Here is a 19690-nt window from a genome sequence, read left to right as displayed (position 1 = left end):
ACTTGAAGTTAAAAACCTTGGATTTCACTCCAAGCTCTCTTCCTACTTGTGTGACCTTGGCTAAGTCATTTAACTAAAGTGGGCTTTACTTTCCTTAACTGTACCATATGAGGGTTGGAGTCAATGACTTCTAAGATCCTTCCCAACTCCAAATCTGTAAGCCTGTGACTAGGTTGCATAGATCACAGAAAACCTCTTGTCAGATTTGTTAGAATAAGGATTACTTTTCAGGTATTGGATAGATTAGATTGCTGCTATGGTACCTTCTAACTCTAAATGGCAGCTAGGTGGTGCAGTGGATCAAATGCTGGACCTGGAGTAAAGAACTGAGTTCAAATTCAGCCTCAGACACTTACTAGTACTGTGAGATTGGGCAAATCACTTACTCTCTGCCTTAATTTCCTCATTTGTAAAATGAGGATAATAATAGCACCTACCTCTCAGGGCTGTTATAAGGATCAAAGACATAAGAATTGTTAAGCACTTAGCACAGTACTTGGAACATAGTAAGCATAATATAAATGTTATATATTTATTATTATTATTATTAGCTATTGATTTAGAGATTCTGTTCCTTCTAGTTCTGACATTCTGTGATTCTATTATTGCCTTTGGATTACTAGACATAATGTCATAGAATATTTAGAGTTAGAGAGGATCTTATCCCACATAATCATAGAATTGGTATGAGAGATCATCTGGTCTGCCGCATTCATTTGATTAAGGAGGAAACTGAATCTCAGAGAGGCAAAGGTCCATAGAGTGTTAGCTGCAGAGACTTTAATGTCACCTGACTCCCATGCCAGGACTTTTTATACCTTCGTGACCCTCAAACTGCTGTCTCAGGCTAGGATGCCATCCCTACTCTGACCCGTGTGCATAAAGACTTAATTTCACCATCAATTATTGGCCCCTGTAGTACATGCTCTGTAATGGGCCTGCTGGCATTAACAAGGCTACCCGGGAAAGTAGAGATTGATTTTCTTTCAACAGCCTTAATGTGGAAAAGGGATTTATTTTAAAAGGGGCTGATGAATGACTAAACATGGGAAGAGTGAAAGGGCCTTCCAGAGGAGAGGGGGTCAGAATGCCAATGAAGGTGTCAGTAGGCTCAACTTCCCTTTGTTGTAGAAGCAATTTAAAAAAATTCTTCCACTGGGCAAGGTTTTAAATCTTATTAACTGTCTCGAGCTATAGTTGTCAGTAGGAACAGTTAACAATGTACATCCTGCTGGTTACTGAGTCCACTGGGTCTATGAGGCCCCAGAGCAGTGGAATGTAAAAAAGCAAAGAAAGAGCCCCGGGTTGAGAGTCAGAAAATAGTGAGTCCTTAGCCAAGCTCTACTGATGACTTTCTGTATGACCTGCAGTAAGTCCCTCTTCCTCTCTGTAGCATGAGAGGTAGCGTCAAAGATTATGAGTTCAAATCCCACGTCTAGTGCTTCCTACCTACATACCTCTGAGTGGATTATTTCCCATCAGACCCCTGTGTAGAATGATGGGGTCGATGAGGTGAATTTGACCTTCCATCTCTAAATCCTATAATCTTGTCCTAGGTGGTCTTGAGGGTACTTTACAGTCTTAATGTTCAATGGTTTTATATCAAATAACCACATCACATTTGGGGACTAGCCCCCACAGTGGAATAGGTCACCTACTTGGCATGATCTAAGGATGTGGATAATAATAATAGCCAGCATGTATATAATAACACTTCAAGGGCAGCTAGCACGTTCAATGGATAGAGCATCGGGTCTGGAGTCAGGAAGACTCATCTTCCTGATTTCAAAGCCAATCTTTCAGACTTACTAGCTGTGTGACCTCGGGCGAGTCTCTTAACCTTCTCTTACAGATGAGGCAAGTTTCCTCATCTGTAAAATGAGCTGGAGAAGGAAATGGCAAACCACTCCAGTATCTTTACCAAGAACCGCCTCCTCAAATGGGGTCGTGAAGGGTCGGGAATGACTGAAAGGACTGAACAGCAATATACAGCAAAACTTAAAGGGTCGTATAGTTGGTATCTGAAGTAAGATTTGAATTCAGGTTTACCTGACTCTAAGACCCACCATATCACCTAAGGACAAGAGTGAGAAATGAGTATTTCTCTCTCTTTTATTTAATAGCTAATTATTCTATTAGAACCAAGGTTTTTCCCCTTTCTGCTTCTTCATCCAGAAACCAACCAGTGTGGGAAACCTTTGGCAGAGATTTACCCAGGCCAAAATCTAATCAGACAGTAAAGGAGATTTTAAGTTTGGGTTAATAGGTGCATTACTGCTCCCTGTTTGCTCAGTCAGGTCTGGGAGGTGTTGATTCTCCCTTTTGTCAGATGGGAGATATGGAAATATCTAAGTCTATTTGACCAAGATTTGAGTGACCCAAATCACTTACCTGAATGCCTTCCCTGTAACATAACCCAGCCTCTCATAATATCCATTTTCTCCTTAATTGTTAACTAATTCGATTTGATTGTCATCCTCAGGAACACCTCCTCTTCAAAGGGTATATAAACTGTGAGCCCACCACCATAAGGGTGTTTGGTCTAAGAGACAGATGGCCAAATGACCATCCTTTTATTAATAGCCTGCTAGCCTTATTAATAAAATGATTAAATTACCCAGAAACAATGTCTCTCGGAATTTTTTTAATCATTACACAACTTTGACCAAATTACTAGAAAATTACTATCCAAATTGAAAAGGACTTCAGAAACCATATATCCGGTTTCTATTTGAAGAGGAATTCCTTCACCATGCCTGAGTACTGGTTATTCAGCCTCAGTTTGATCACCTCCAGTGAGCAGATATCCTCCATCTCCAAAAGCAGTCCATTTCACTTCTGATTTGCTCTAATTTCTGGAAATTTTCCCTTATACATGGTTGAAATTTGCCTCTCTGTGCCTTCCTCTCATAGTTGCTAGTTCTGCCCTCTGAGGCTAAGCAGTACGCATCTAATCCTTCTTGAACATGACAACCTTTCAAATATTTGAAGACAGCTATTATGTCTTCCCCTACCCCTGGTCCCACAATCAATATCTCTTCTTCAGGCTAAACATACCCTGTACTTCAAACAATTTTCATATAGTATATTCTCCTTTCAGCTCCTCAAACTGGTTGTTTTTTGCTAGACGTGCTCCAGGGAATCTACAATCACTGCAAAATACAGCACACAATTCTCCAAGTAGGATAATAATCATGATATTTGCATTTATATCATGCTTTCAGGTTTGCAAAATGCTATGTATACCATTTCATTTGATCCTCACAACAACTGTGTAAAGTTGGTGCTTTTATTGGCCTCACTTTACATGATGAGGAGACTGGGTATGAGACAGGTTAAGTGACTTGCTGAACATCACACAGCTAGTGAGTCAGGATTCTAACTCAGGCCTTCTTGACTCCAAGTTCAACACTTTAGCTACTGCTACCTATACCTACTGCTCATTCTGGACATTATGGCTCTCTTAATCCTGCATTTTCCACCCAGCATACACCATTACTAGATAATATTGATGTTTCAGTCAATTAAAACACAAAATTCTTTCCATCAAAACAATTTCTAATCATCTGTCCTCTCTCCTATACTTTATATATAAGACAATTGAAGCCTCTGTGAGATTGTAAATATGTTACTTCACATTTTAAAATACTCATTCACTCATCCATCCATCCAATCAATCATTCCTCTATTTGATGCATCCATATCTTTCTTCCCTTTCACTGGTATTGTCTTTAAAAAGTATTCTGCACTCCTATAGCCACTTCCTATCAACTTACACAGACTTTAGCCCCTTACAACTGGCTTCTGATTATGTTTTCCTCATCTCCCACCCATTCCCTGAAGCTGTTCTCTGAAGAGTTACAGATAACGCCTATTTAATTAACCTGAGATTGTCTTTCTCAGTCAATCCTCATTCTTCTTGAATGGTCAGGAGTTTATGACATTGTCAGTCACTCTAATCTTGGACACCCTCTCCTCCATTGACTTCCATGAGATTCTTCTTCATTGTCCCACACATATTATTGCTCCTTTTCGACTTTCCATCCTCTCAGCATGGGAAGTGTGCCCAGGAACTCTATCCTGGGGCTTTTTCTCTTCTGTTTCTATACTTTCTCCCTCAGTGATCTCATTTGCTCTTATGGGTTCAATTATTCTTAACATATAGTTAATTCCAAATAAAAAATATTCAAATTTCATCTTTCTCTTGTGGGACATTTTCACTTGGAAGCATAATCTTGAAATTAATATGTCCCACATTGAACACTGCCCACATCAATACTCTCCTTCTGCCTCAGTGAGTTAAGTACTTGGCTCATTTTTTCTCTCCTTCCTAACCCCTGCCTTATATCAGAGGATTTTAACATATGTATTGCTATTCCCTCAAACATTCTAACTTTCCCAATCAATGAATTGATAAAAAATTATTAAGTGATTGTTATGTTCCAGGCCAACCCCCCCCCCAATCTCTGCCCTCAAGGAGCTAACAATCTAAAACATACATACATACATATATATATATATATATATATATATATGATAAATAGAAATAACTAACAGAGAGAATGATCTAACATTAAGAAGGGCTAAGAAAGCATTTCTGTACAAGATGAGACTTTAGTTGGGACTTAAAGAAAGCCAGCAAAGCCAGTAAGGGAAGAGTAGCCAGAGCATTCCAGGCATAGGGTCAGCCAATGAAAATCCCCAGATCTGAGAGATGGGGCACCTTGATTGGGGGACATCAAAGAGGTCAGTGACATTGGATCAAAGAGTAAGTTTTGGGGAGTAAGGTGTAAGAATAGAAAAGTAAGAAGAAGCTAGGTTCTGAAGGGTTTTGAATGCTAAGCACATGATTTTGTATTTGATCCTGGAGGTGATAGGATGCCACTGGAGTTTATTGAGGAGGGGGCATAAGATAGGATCCACACTTTAGGAAAATATCTTTAGTGACTGAATGGAGGATGGACTGGAGTAGGGAGAGACTTGACGCAGGCAGATCTACCAGCAGGCTATTGCAATAGTTTAGGCAAGAGGTGACAAGGGCTTTCATCAGAGTGGTGGCAGTGTCAGACAAGAAAAGAGGGCATAATTGAGTGATGTAAAGGTGAAATCTATAGGTGTTGGCACCAGCTTGGATATAGGGGATGAGAGATAGTGAGGAGTGAAGGATGACTCCTAGGTTATGAGCCTAAGGTACTGGAATGGTGGTTTTACCCACTACAGAAATAGGAAAGATAGTGGGGTTTAGGGAGAAAAATCATGAGTTCAGTTTTGGACATGTTGCACTTTAGATGTTTACTGGACATCCAGTTCAAGGTGTCTGAAAGGCGGCTGGAGGTACAAGATTGGAGGTCAGAGCAGAGAGGTTGGAGAATGATAGGTAGATTTAGGATTTATGAGTGTAGTGGTGGTGATTAAACCCATGGGAGCTAATGAAATCACCAAGTGAAGTAATATATAGAGAGAAGAGGAGAGAACCTAGGAGAGAACCTATGAGACATCTACAATTAGTGCATATGATCTGGATAAGGATCCAACAAAGGAGACTAAGAAGGAGTGGTCATATAAGTAGAAGGAGAACAAAGAGAGGGTGGAGTCCTGAAAACCTAAAGAGAAGAGAATATAAAGAAGAAGATTACCAACAGCATTAAAGGCTGCAGAAAGGTCAAGAACAATGAGAATTGAGAAAAGGCCATTGTTGCAGAGTAGAGAAGCACTCAGCTGAACTCTCCCAACATTCCCTCTAAACAACTTTAAAATAACACCTCAAATCGAATTTTGGAGTGGCAGAGCCAATCAAAGGTCAGAGTGAAACTTTCTTTCAGCCCAAGACACCACATGAGGTTGGGAAAAGATATATATGACACAGTTTTACATGGCACCTTCACAAAAATTGACCATTATTAAGGTATAAAAATCTCACAAATCATGAAAAGCAGAAATATTAAATGCACTCTTTTCAGACCACAATTCAATAAAATTACATTTAATAAAGGGCTTTGGAAACATAAATTAAAAAGTAAATGAAAATTAAATAATCTAATCCTAAAGAATGATGGAATCAGAGAACAAATTATAAAAATAATAAATGATTTCCTTAAAAAGAAGGATAATGATGAGACAAATTTCCAAATTTGTGGGATGCAGTCAAAGCAGTACTTAGGTGAAAATTTAAATCTCTAAATATATGAATTAATTAAAGAAAGACCAAATCAATGAATTGGACATGTAACTAAAAAAAACTAGAAAAAGAACAAATTAAATACCCCCAATTAAAAATCAAAAGGGAAATCCTGAAAATCAAAGGAGAGATTAATAAAATTGAAAGCAAAAAAATTGAACAAATAAATAAAACTAGGAGATGTTTTATGAAAAAAAAAAAACAATAAATAAGCCATTGGTTAATTTCATTTAAAAATGAAAGAAGAAATCCAAATTGCTAGCATCAAAAATGAAAAGGGTGAATGCACCACCAATGAAGAAGAAATTAAAGCAATTCTAGGAGTTATTTTGCTCAATTATATGCCAGTAAAACTGATAACCTAAGTGAAATGGATAAATATTGACAAGAATATAAACTGCCCAGATTAACAGAAAAGGAAATAGAAATTACTTAAGTAATCTTATTTTAGAAAAAAAGTAATTGAATAAGCCATCAATGAGCTGCCTAAATAAATATCCCCACAGCCAGATGGAGTTACAAATGAATTCTGCCAAATATTTAAGGAACAATTAATCACAATACTAGAAAAGTTATTTAAAAAAAATAGGTAAAAAAGAAAGGAATCCTACCTAATTTTAATGACATCAATATGATGCTGATACCTAAACCAGGAAGAGTAAAAACAGAAATAAAACTATAGATCAATTTCCCTAATGAATATTGCTACAAAAATTTTAAATAAAATACTTGGAAAGTGATTACAGCAATATTTTACAAAGATTATATACTATGACCAGGTGGGATTTATGGAATGCAGGAGTATAGGACTGGTTTAGTATGAGGAAAACTGTCAGTATATTTGACCATATCAATAACAATAACAACAAAAAACATCTGATTATATCAATAGATGCAGAAAAATCCTTTGACAAAATACAACATCCATTCCTATTAAAAACACTGGAAAAAAAAGTAGCTAGGCTCAATGGATAGAGCACTGGCCCTGGAGTCAGGAGGACCTGAGTTCAAATTTGGCCTCAGACACATAATACTTCCTAGCTGTGTGACTCTGGGCAAGTCACTTAACCCCAATTGCCTCACTAAAAAACAAAACAAAACAAAACAAAAAACAAAAACAAAACAAAAACAAAAAAACCATCAAAATGCTGGAAAGCATGGATATCAATTGAACTTTGCTTAAAAGTACATGTAGTAGCTATATAAAACCAAGAGCAAGCATTATCTATAATAGGGATAATCTTTTTTTATTTTAAAAAATTTTTTTAATTAATTTATTTTGATTTATCAACAATCACTTCCCTATGCTTTTGAGTTTAAACTTTTTCTCCCCCTCCTTTCCCACCTCCCTCCCCAAGATGGTGTGTAATCTGATATAGGCTATACATATACATTCCTATTAAATATACTCTCACATTAGTGATGTTGTAAGTAAGAATTAGAACCAATAGGAGGAACCACCAGAAAGAGGAAACAAAACTCAACAGAAGAAAAATAATAGCAAATAGTGTGTTTCAATCTGCATTCGAACTCCATAGTTCTTTCTTTGGATGTGGATAGCATTTTCCATCATGAGGCCTTTGGATATGTCTTAGATACTTATGTTGTTGGGAAGGGTTAAGTTTATTAATATTAGTCATAGCACAATGTGGCTGTTATTGCGTACAACATTCTCCTGGTTCTGCTCACTTCACTTAGCATCAGACCATACAAGTCTTTCCAGATTTTTCTGAAGTCAGCCTGTTCATCATTTCTTATATAATAGGGATAATCTTCAAGCCTTTACAATAAGATCAGGAGTGGAGCAAGGATGTCCATTATCATTACTACAATTCAATATTGTATTAGAAATGCTAGCTATAGTAATAAGACAAAAAAGGAAATTGAAAGAATAAAAACAGGCAATGAGGAAACAAAACTATCACTCTTTGCAGAGGATATGGTGGTCTATTTAAAGCATCCTAGAGAATCAACTAAAACACTAGTTGAAACAATGAACAATTTTAGCCAAGTTGCAGGACATAAAATAAACCCACGTAAATCACCAGCATTTCTTTAAAATATGCACAAAACCCAGCAGCAAGAGATAGAAAGAGAAATTCTATTTAAAATAACTGCAGACCATATAAAACACTTGAGACTGTGCCTGCCAAGACAAACCTAGGCATTTTATGAACACAATTACAAAACATTTTTCATACAAATATGGACAGATCTAAACAACTAAAGAAATATTAATCACTTATGGGTAGGCTGAGGCAATATAATAAAAATGACCCTTCTACCCAAGTTAATTTACTTACTCCATGCCATGCCAATCAAACTCCCAAAAATTATTTTATGGAGCTAGAAAAAATAGTAACAAAATCATTTGGAAGAACAAAAGATCAAGAATATCAAGGGAATCAATGAAAAAAATATGTCAAGGAAGACAGCCTAGTAGTTCCAAATTTCAAAGTATATTACAAAGTACTAATCTTTAAAACAATCTGGTACTGACTAGGAAATACAGTGGTGGATTAGTGGAATAAATTAGATACACAATACACAGTAGTAAATGACCATAGTAATCTAGTGGTTGATAAATTCAAAGATCTAAGTTTTGGGGCAGGAACTCATCATTTGACAAAAATTGTGGGGAAACTAGAAAGCAGTTTGACAGAAACTAGGCATAGACCAAAATCTCACACCATATAGCAAGGGAAGGTCAAAATAGATAAATGATTTATATATAAAGGGTGATATCACAAGCAAATTAGGGGGGCATGGAATATTTTACTTGTCAGATCTGTGGATAAAGGAAGAGTTTATGACCAAACAAGAGATACAGGAGATTATGGGAAGTAAAATAGATAATTTTGATTATATAAAATTAAAAAACTTTTGCACAAACAAAAATAATGCAGCCAAATTAGAAGAATTTCCTGGAAAGCAGGTAGCTTGGGAAAAAAAATATTTGTGGCAAATTTTGTAGGCTTCGTGTCTCAAATATATAGGTAACTAAACCAAATTTACAAAAATAAAAACCTTTCTTCACTTAATAAGTGGTCAAAAAATATGAACAGGCAGTTTCAGAAGAAGAAATCAAAGCTATCAATAGTCACATGAAAAACACTCTAAATTACTACTGAGTACAGAAATGAAAATTAAAATAACTTTGAGATATCACCTCACACCCATTAGATTGGCTAATGTGACAGATAAGAAAAATGACACATCAGGGGATGTAGAAAAATTGGGACACATGCATTGTTGGTGGAGTTGTACATTGGTCTAATCATTCTGGAGAGCAATTCAGAACCAGGCCCAAAGAGTTATCAAACCATGCATACGCTTTGACCCAGCAATAACCTTACTAGGTCTGTACCCCAAAGAGATCAAAGAAAAAGGAGAGGTGCTATGTGTACAAAAAGATTTATAGCTGCTCTTTCTGTGGTGTCAAAGAATTGGAAATTGACAGGATGCCCATCATTTGGGGAATGGTTGAATAAGTTGTGGTATATGATTGTGATGGAATACTATTGTGCTATAAGAAATGGTAAGCAGAATGATTTCAGAAAAGTCTGGGAAGTCTTATATGAACTGATGCAAAGCAAAATGAGATGAATAAGGAGGACATTGTACATGGTAACAGCAATATTGTAAGGATGATCAACTATGAAAGACTTTGTTACTCTGATCAAGACTATGATCTAAGACTAAAGGACTAATGAGGAAAAATGTTATCTGCCTCCAGAGAGAAAACTGATGAACACTGAGTTCTTTCTCTCTGTTTCTGTCTCTCTGTGTCTGCCTCTCTCTGTCTCTCTCTGGCTTTCTCTCTCTCACTCTCTCTCTCTCTACCTCTGTTTCTGTCTCTCTGTTTTCTTTTCCAATATGGCTAGAATGGAAATTTACTTTGCATGACTTCACATGTATAATCAATATCATGTTGCCTGCCTTCTGAAGGGGAGTTAGGGACAAAATTTGGAACTCAAAATTTTTTAAAAAATGAACGTTAAAAATTTTTTAAAAATGTAATTGGTAGATATTTAACACAATAAGTAAAATGTATTTTTAAAATGCTTTTTGGGGCAGGGCTAAGATAGCAGAGTAAAAGCAGTGACTTGCTTGAGTTCTTCCCCAAACTCCTCCAAATACCTATTAAAAATGGCTCTAAACAAATTCTAAAGCAGCAGAACCCACAAAAAGACAGAGTGAAACAAATGTCCAGTCCAAGACAACCTGGATGGTTGATTGGAAAGGTATATCGCGCTGGCATGGGAGAGGAGTGCAGTGCAGCATGGGCTCTCAGGTTGCAGTGAACCTGGAGCAGGCCTCGGAGGACTTAGTCGCAGGCAGCTGTGATGGATTCCAGACTTCTCAACCCATGAACACCAAAGACAACTTGGAAGGTCAGTGGGAAAAGTCTGTTTCTGATGTGAGAGAGAAGCAAAGGGTCTCAATCCCATTCCCCTAGCTTGGCCCCAGGGCGGCGGCTGCCTCCTGAGCTTCTGGCCCACAGACTGAGGGGGAATCAAGTGGCTGATCAGAGGGGGATTGCAGGGATCTCTCTGCTGGTGCAGGATTCTCTTGCTTTGCCCATGCTTGGATCTGAGTCACAGTTCTGGGTGGCGGTCCTGGGGTGAGGAGGAGCACTGGAGTGGTGGAGCTTGTAGTGGCTGTGGAGAGGAAATCCACCTTACAGTTCCAAGACAGAAAAGAGTGCTTGTGATCACTCATAGGCCAGAGCACAGGACAGGAAAGGTGCAAACACCTCGCCCTTGATCATAGCACCTTGGAAGAACTGAAAATTTATAGGTCCCTAGAGGTATCTCTGAAAACAGCTGCACCAAAGCCCTTAAGCTTGGGACAGTACAGTCTCCACACTGGAAACAGACCCCTATCTTAACAAAGATTTTATAACTCAAGTAATTGGCTGGGATCATGAGCAAGCAGCATAAAAAGAGTCAGACTATATTATCTTACTTTGGTGACAAAGAAGATCAAAACACACAACCAGAAGAAGACAACAAAGCCAAAGCTCCTACATCCAAAGCCTCCAAGAAAAATATGAATTTGTCCCAGGCCATGGAAGAGCTAAAAAAGGATTTTGAGAAGCAAGTAAGAGAAGTAGAGGAAAAACTGAGAGTGATGCTAAAGGAGACCCAAAAATATACTGAAGAAAATAACACCTTAAAAAATAGCCTAACCCAAATGGCAAAAGAGGTCCAAAAAGCCAATGAGGAGAAGAATGCCCTAAAAAGCAAAATTGGCCAAATAGAAAAGGAAGTCCAAAAGCTTACTGAAGAAAATACTCCCTTAAAAATTAGAATGGAGCAATTGGAAGCTAGGGACAATTTGAGAAATCAAGGCACTGTAAAACTAATCCAAAAGAATGAAAAAATAGAAGAGAATGTGAAATATCTCACTGGAAAAACAACTGACCTGGAAAATAGATACAGGAGAGAGAACTTAAAAATTATTGGACTATCTAAAAACCATGATCAAAAAAAGAGCCTACACATCATCTTTTAAGAAATTATCAAGGACAACTGCCCTGATATTTTGGAACCAGAGGGCAAAATAGAAATTGAAAGAATCCGCTAGTCACCTCCTGAAAGAGATTCCCAAAGGAAAACTCCTAGGAATATTATAGCCAAATTCCAGAGTTCCCAGGTCAAGGAGAAAATATTGCAGGCAGCCAGAAAGAAACAAGTCAAGTGTTGTGGAAACACAATCAGGATAACACAAGATTTAGCAGCTTCTACATTAAGGGACCAGAGGGCATGGAATATGATATTCAGGAGGGCAAAGGAGATAAGATTACAACCAAGAATCACCTACTCAGCAAAACTGAGTATAATCCTTCAGGGGAAAAAATGGTCATTCAATGAAATAGGGGACTTTCAAGCATTCCTAAGGAAAAGACCAGAGCTGAACAGAAAATTTGACTTTCAAATACAAGAGTCAAGTGAAACATGGAAGAAGTAAACAGGAAAGAGAAATCATAAGAGACTTATTAAGGCTGAACTGTTTACATTCCTGCAGGGATAGATGAACTGATGTAAAGCATGAGTCCTATGTCAGTATTAGGGTAGTGGCGGGGGGAATTATATAATCATATGTATGTATAGGTAGATAGATAGAGGGCACAGGGTGAGTTGAAGATGAAGGGGTGATATCTGGAAAATAAAATTAAGGGGTGAGAGGATTATACTGGGAGAAGGAGAAAGGAAGAAGTAGAATGGGGTAAATTATTTCACATGAAACAGACAAGAAAAGGCTTTTACAGTGGAGGGGAAATGGGGGAAGGTGGGAGGGAATGAGTGAATCTTATCCTCATAGGATTTGGCTTAAGGAGGGAATAACATACACAATGGGGTATGGAAATCTATCTTACTCTACAGGAAAATAAGGAGGGAAGGGGACAAGAGAGCAGGGGAATGATAGAGGAGAGGCAGATTGAGGGAGGGGATAATCAAAAGCAAACACTTCTGAGGAGGGACAAGGTCAAAAGAGAGAATAGAATAAATGGGGAGTAGGATAGGATGAAAGGAAATATACTTAGTTTTTCACAATATGACTACTATGGAAGTGTTTTGCATGAGTACACATCTATAATCTGTATTGAGATGTTTGCCTTTTCAATGAGGGTGGGTGGGGAGGGAGAAAGGGAGAAAATTTGTAACCCAAAGTTTTAAAAACATGTATTAAAAAAATACTACAAACAAAATAAAAATAAAATACTTTTCAATGTTATCTCATTTTATTCTCACAATTACGTTGAGAGATAAGTCTTATTATTATCCCTATTTTAAAGATGAGGACACTGAGGCAGACAAAAGCTAAGTCACTCACGATTACACAGATAGTAAGTGTCTGAGGCTGGATTCGAAGTCAAGTATCCCTGATTCCAGGCCCAGTGCTCTATCCACTGTGGCACCTAGCTGCCTAATATACATGCATTCATTTTTATTTTTTATTTTTTATGCATTAATTTTTAAACAATTTGTTTCTTTACTCATTCAAAAATAACTTACTGTCCTGTATATTCTGTGCAGGGCCTAAAGGCACACACTGTTGGGGAGACACATAAATGAGAGATAGTCCCTGCCTTCAATGAGTTTATGATCTAGTCAGGCAAGAACACCTATCAATAACCATTAAAGCTGTAAGAGAAATGAATTGATTAGATAATCCCTGGCAGATGACCCTGAAGGTATGAGAAATGGACCTGGCATTTTGAAATGATATTAAATTTCCTTTTTCTATCCAAAACCCTGCTAGCCACATGGTAGTCATTGAAGAAGTAGTCGTTCACTCGAGCTGAAGGCAGATGTAAAGTAATTGATTGCTCTAGGAGCTGGAAATGATCTTAGAACTCAGGCTTTTAGAATGTAGACTAGGGTCTGCCAGAGTGGAATGTAGACTAGAGTCTTGGAGCAAAGAATATAGATTGTCAGAATAGAAAGAGGTCTTAGAGATCATTTAATTTAAGTTGTTCATTTTACAGAGGAGAAAATTGAATTGTAGAAAGGGGAAGGGGGCAGCTGTTATCATAAAACTATTTAGTGGCAAACCTGGGAATATCCATTTTGATTCTACTCAACAAACATTAATTAGACTAGAATCTCAATCTCCTGACTCCTGATTCAGCTTCTCTTCAATGGTGTCTTGGGAAAGGATTGGGACTCAGCAAGAAAGGGCTTATTTTGAGCAAAAATGATTGTTCTTCAGCAGGTATGATTCAGGTAGCTATAAGGGAGTACTGGATTCACCTAGGTCGGCTGGAACAAAGAATGGGTCCCATCTTTTCAAATATACTATCAACTCTTTCCAAGAAAGTTAAAGATAGTTTGTAGCTTATTTTAGGAAGAGGAATAAAGCTGATTGGCCTGGGAGGAATGGGCAGGAGTTATGAAAGGCTCTTGTCTCTTAGAGAAAATTCTCCATCTGTCCAAGGGACTATGCTTGAGGGAAGGAAAATTCTTGACTCTTCTCTATTTTTAACAGTGTTTATCTTCAGATTTGTGAGACTCTAAGAAATAGGCAGGGATAAATATGCACTCATTACCTGACCTGCTTTTTAATTGCAGATTTATCCTGTTCCACAGCTCTCTGAATGGGGACTTATGAACCATCAAATTAAAGAGGGTGAATGAAGTCTTTTCAGTATGCAAATAGAATGATGAAGAATTAACCATCATTTTTATCACTATTAGTGCCATCATCTCACTGTTAGCACCATTAGCAACATTATCATCACGATCACCACCTTCATCACAATCACTTTTATCTGCATCAAGATTGCTACTGTCACAGATATCATAGATTGAAAGAGAGATGGGATCCTTGAAACCATCTAGTACATTCCTCTCCTTTTACAGTTCACAAAATTGAAACCCCAAAAAATTGTGTGATTTGCCCAAAGTCACAGAAGTAGCAACTGGCAGATCAAAATGCCTATGATTCAATTTAACACCCCCTACGTGCAAGGTACTGAGTGAAGTATTAGGGATACAAAGACAAAAGACCAAAAAAAAAAAACCCTCAGGAATTTTATAAGTGGCAAAAGCATTTCCTCTTTAGTCCCTGGTTTCCTCATTTGTAAAATGAGGGATCTGAATTAGATGACTTCCAGCGGGCCTTTCATTTCTAAATTTATGATTTTTTTTTAAGTGACTTGCCGAGGGTCACATAGCTAGTAAGTGTTATGTGTCTGAAGCCGGATTTGAACTCAGGTCCTCCTGACTCCAGTGCTGGTGCTCTATCCACTGTGCCACCTAACTGCCCCTAAATTTATGATGTTTTGATAGTATTATTTTAATGTATACACAGTTAAATAAAGGGGATGAAGGAAAAAAAGAGAATAAACATTTTTGAACTACCTACTATATGCTAAGCATGCAACTAAGCACTATATACACTATACATACATATATGTGTATATACACATGCATATATGTGTAAAAATGTATGTGTGTGTGTATGTGTATGTGTGTACACACACAATTTAATCCTTACTGTAACCCTATGAGGTAGGTACTGTTATTATCTGCATTTTAGTGCTGAAGAAACTGAGAAGGATAGAGGTTGTGACTTGCCCAGAGTCACATATTTCCTAAGTGGTTGAGGTCAAATATGAACTCATGCCTTCCTGAAAATTTGAAAATGGAGACATTGCTAATAAATGAAGGAATCAAGGAAAGCTTCTCTGGGGAAGTGAGATAAACAGAGCCTTGAGGAGGATTTTGGAAAACATAGTTGATGAGGGAGTAAATTCCACATATATTTCAGTTTTCCAAGTTGATGAATTGTTATAATGATAGACAAGTTTGACTGGACCATACAGTAGAGTTCACAAAGAGGAGTCACATGAAATAACGCTAGAAAAATCAGTTTAGCCAGATGGAAGGGAGGCTTTAGTACTAGGTTGAGTCCAGGCAAGAAATGATGACACCTTTAATATGGGGGTGGTGGCCTTATGGGTAAAGAGTCTGTTGCAGGAAATGCCAAGTAGGTAGAATAGACCAGAATTGATAACTCATTGAGTATGGAGGGTGAAGGAAAGGGATAAGTCAAGAATGACTCTTAGTTATGAAACTGAATGACTGGGATAATGGTGGAGTCCTTAATCGAAATTCAGTATTTAAAGGAAAGAAGATGAGTTTTATTTTTGGCATGTTGAGTTGAGTTGCCTATGGGACATCCAAGTGGACACGTCCAGCAGCAGTGGGTGATTTAGACTGGAACTCAGGACAGAGTTGAGGCATGATTATATAGATTTTTGATGTCAAATGAATAGAAATGAGAACTGAAACTAGGGAATCTAATGCGATCACTATGAAAGTGTAGCGATTGAGGACAATCAATGAATACTGGCTTTAGGTTAAACATGTTGGAGAATCACCTGCATAGGGTGGTTTCATGGTCCCAACTGATACCCTTCCAAATATATACTGACTATCCTCCCCCATTCTGAGAAATATCTAGAAGACTCACAGACTCTTAAAGCTGGAAATACCTTAGATAACATAATGGCCAAGTCCCTTGTTTTATAGATGAGGAAACAGAGTTTCAAAAGTATTTTAAGAGCGTGGGCTAGAACCCAGTTCTCCTGCACAGTCTAGTCCTATTTCAGCCAAGTTGTTGAAATCTGTCTTTCCTTGGGAGCACTGGCCTTTCCAGAACATTGAATTCTGGTCTAATGATTCAAGACAATCATTTGAACAGGAAAGGGAATCACTTTTTCTTTCTACTGTCTTCACTCTTACCTCAAGCCTGTTCTTTCATAAAGTTTGAGAAGATTGAGATAGTAAAGCTTCCAGGGGGTGATAAGCTCCCTGCAATGAGATGCAGAGTCTCTAGATTCCCAGGAATGTTTGAAGGGCCAACTTTTACCCTGGCTTGTCCCACTTGAAGTATTACCATCTCTTCTGGGAGTGGACCATGTTAAAAAGAAGCCAGGAGAAGCAAATTCTTGACTTAGTGAAGTGTTTACCTCTCACTAGGACAATCCTATTTCCTTTCCAATACCTCACTGTGGGTTCACAGGGTAGTCTACTTCACTTTCAACCCAGACTTCCTGCACATCCTTTGGTTCCTGGCTACAAAGAAGTTTGAACAACTAGGGAAGGAAAAACTTTGAAGGAAAGAAAATGTGTCAGATATTGGGGAGGCAGAGAAATCCCTGAGAAAGCATGATTCTCCAGCAGGTATGAAATTGTTGCCTTTCTAAGGATTTGGCTCACTTCTTTTCTTTCTAGGATACCAGGATGGATGGGGGCTTATTTCCTAGACTGCTTCTGGTCCTTGGGCTTTCCCCACTAAGAAGGTTGTGAGATGTGCTACAAAGCTGCTCTTGTAGGACCACAGCTGTTAGCAGTAGAAGGGCTAGCTTGCTGGGCAAAGGACAGAACTGGGGTCCTGTCTAACCTTTCTTCCCCTTTGTCCAAGAAACCCAATGATAGTCAAATTGCCCTCCAAGAAGGAGCCCACTCCATACTCTACTTTTACCAATTTGCTACGGGCTTCAGGGCTCTGTCTTGCCAAAGCTCTACCCCAGCTTCCTCTTTAGAGGAGTGTGAGAGCTGGAGAAAGCCTTTTATATTGCCCTGTGGGGAAAATTATCCACATTTGGACAAATTTCCACCCTGGGGTAAAATCCCGATTGCCTCACCTTAGCTTAGGCTCAGCAAATGACCATTTTCTTAGTTCTAACTGTTGAAGAACTTTGCCTTGGTTGAGGCTGAAACTTATTTCTTTGTTACTTTCTGCATTGGTACCTGGATATTCTTTATATTAAAGCAGATAAAACCTTGTTCCCAGGGTTTTTCATCTGTAGTCATGTATAATTAATGGGCACATCTGTGCTCAGTTGCCAGGCAAAATGTTAATAAGAACAGCATGTATGTATATACATATATAAACACATACTCATACATATATATTATATATATATATTTATAGATTTAAGTTTTGTAAGGCACTTTACAAGTATTATCTCATTTGATCTTTATAATAACCTTGGCAGGCTGTTGTTGATCAGTCATTTTCAGTTGTGTTCTACTCTCTGTGACCCTTTTTGGGGGATTTTCTTGGCAAAGATACTGGAATAGTTTGCCATTTTCTTCTCTAGATCATTTTATAGGTGAGGAAACTGAGGTAAACAGGGTTAAGTGATTTGTTCAGGATAACACAGCTAGTAAATTTGGCTAGATTTCAACTCAATCTTAACTCCAGGTCCAATATTCCATGCAATTTGTCATCCAGGTTCCTCTCTAACCACATCCCTTTTATCTTGCCTGAGAGGAGGGTAACCTTGGCACAGGAGATTTGATTGAAAGAAATGTGAATGCTTACCCTGAAGAAGAAAAGACTTAGGGAGGCCAAAGTGTCATAAGATGATAAAATTTATTACTGAAGCGGACAATAAAAATGAAGTCCAATGATTCTTATCCTGGGGTGCATGAACTTGTTTTGATAATTGCATTTTAATATAATTAGTTTCCTTTATTATCCTTTTTGTGCATAAAACAAAACAAAACATTTTTCTAAGAAGGGCTCATTAGGCTTTCTCACACTGCCAAAGGGATCCTTGACACTCATAAAAAGGATCAAGAACTCCTTGAATTTGGAATTAAAAAAAATGAATGCTAGAAATAAATAAAAAAATAAATCATTTTTGAAAAGAACCCCTGGATTAGTCTGACTCCCTGCTGTAAGATCCCTTAAACTGTGACTTAAATTGCAACAGTTCATTTCATCATGTCTGGTTTGTGATTTCTCTGACTTTTCTTATAGTGTGTATAAGGATATTTTTTTCTTCTTGGGATTTTATAACTGAAAGTATCATCCTTCCTCTGGGGAATGTAAATCAATTGATACTACTTGCTGGAAAATGCATGAATGCATACACACTTTTATACACAGCCATGCCAATAATCAAGGTCTTTTATTCCCTTTATTGGGATCCTTGTGTATTGAAAGCTTATACTTCCCACTCCCCTCTATCTCAAGGAATGTGAGTTAACATTGACATATAGGAACCCAAAGGAACAATTTCAAGTCCCTCTTTCACAGGTTTATGATCCTTGCTTGAAAGAACAACCTCAGGCCATCCTCATGGTGCTTGCTAGGGAATTTAGAAGCAGAACCCTCAGGAAGAAGGTTCATGCTGTATTAATTGGATACTATCCTGTATATCTGTGCTATTTTTATTGCTTCTTGATTTGTTTTACTTTCACCCCTAAATCCAGCCAAGAAGATCTCCCCCAATTCCCTAATTATAGCTGCATAGATAAATATCTCTCTGGGGCTAAACAGCTCCATAGCAAGTAAGATGCTAGGTGCAATTTACTGCAGTCCACTTGTTAACCATTCTTTAGTAAACCGGGAAACACCTCATGATTAGGTGACTAGCCCATGAAGGTCCACCATCGGCCAGTCCTATTGCAGCTCTGTCCCTGTGTTCTCATTCCCTTTAAATAATGACTATACTCAAAGATCTCAGCGTGTATTCTGGAAGTTCAGGTTAACAGAAGAAACCTTGATCCCAATCAGTTGCCATCCTGGGACTTCTGAGAAGAAGGGAACATCTCTAATATGCCAAGTGTCCCAGAAGTCTTAGTGCAGTTTAAATCTATTAGAACTTTAATGCTTTTCAAAAGGACAATAATTGTATGTATTATGTATTAGAGATGTTTCTAAAACCCTCTATATCAGAACTGGAATTTTTCCTAGATAAGAAGGAAAAGCTGGTAAGCCTTCTTTGGAGCAGCCACACCACTCATTCAATGTGGATGCAGATTTGGAGGACCACAGCATCTCACTCCCACCTGCAACTTGCTGAAAGGAGTAGAAAGAGAGGCAGATGAATAAACAGATAAATAAAGACATATGGATACATATACACATATATAATCTTTACTAAGTTTTTAATATGTAATATATGTATATATTTCTCTCTCTCTCTCTCTCTCTCTCTCTCTCTCTCTCTCTCTCTCTCTCTCTCTCTCTCTCTCTCTCTCT

Source organism: Vombatus ursinus, unplaced genomic scaffold (genome assembly GCF_900497805.2).
Source record: "Vombatus ursinus unplaced genomic scaffold, bare-nosed wombat genome assembly UNPS02005236.1, whole genome shotgun sequence".
In the NCBI taxonomy this organism is placed as follows: domain Eukaryota; kingdom Metazoa; phylum Chordata; class Mammalia; order Diprotodontia; family Vombatidae; genus Vombatus; species Vombatus ursinus.
The sequence above is the reverse complement of the archived record's forward strand: the minus strand, read 5'-3'. Positions refer to the sequence as shown.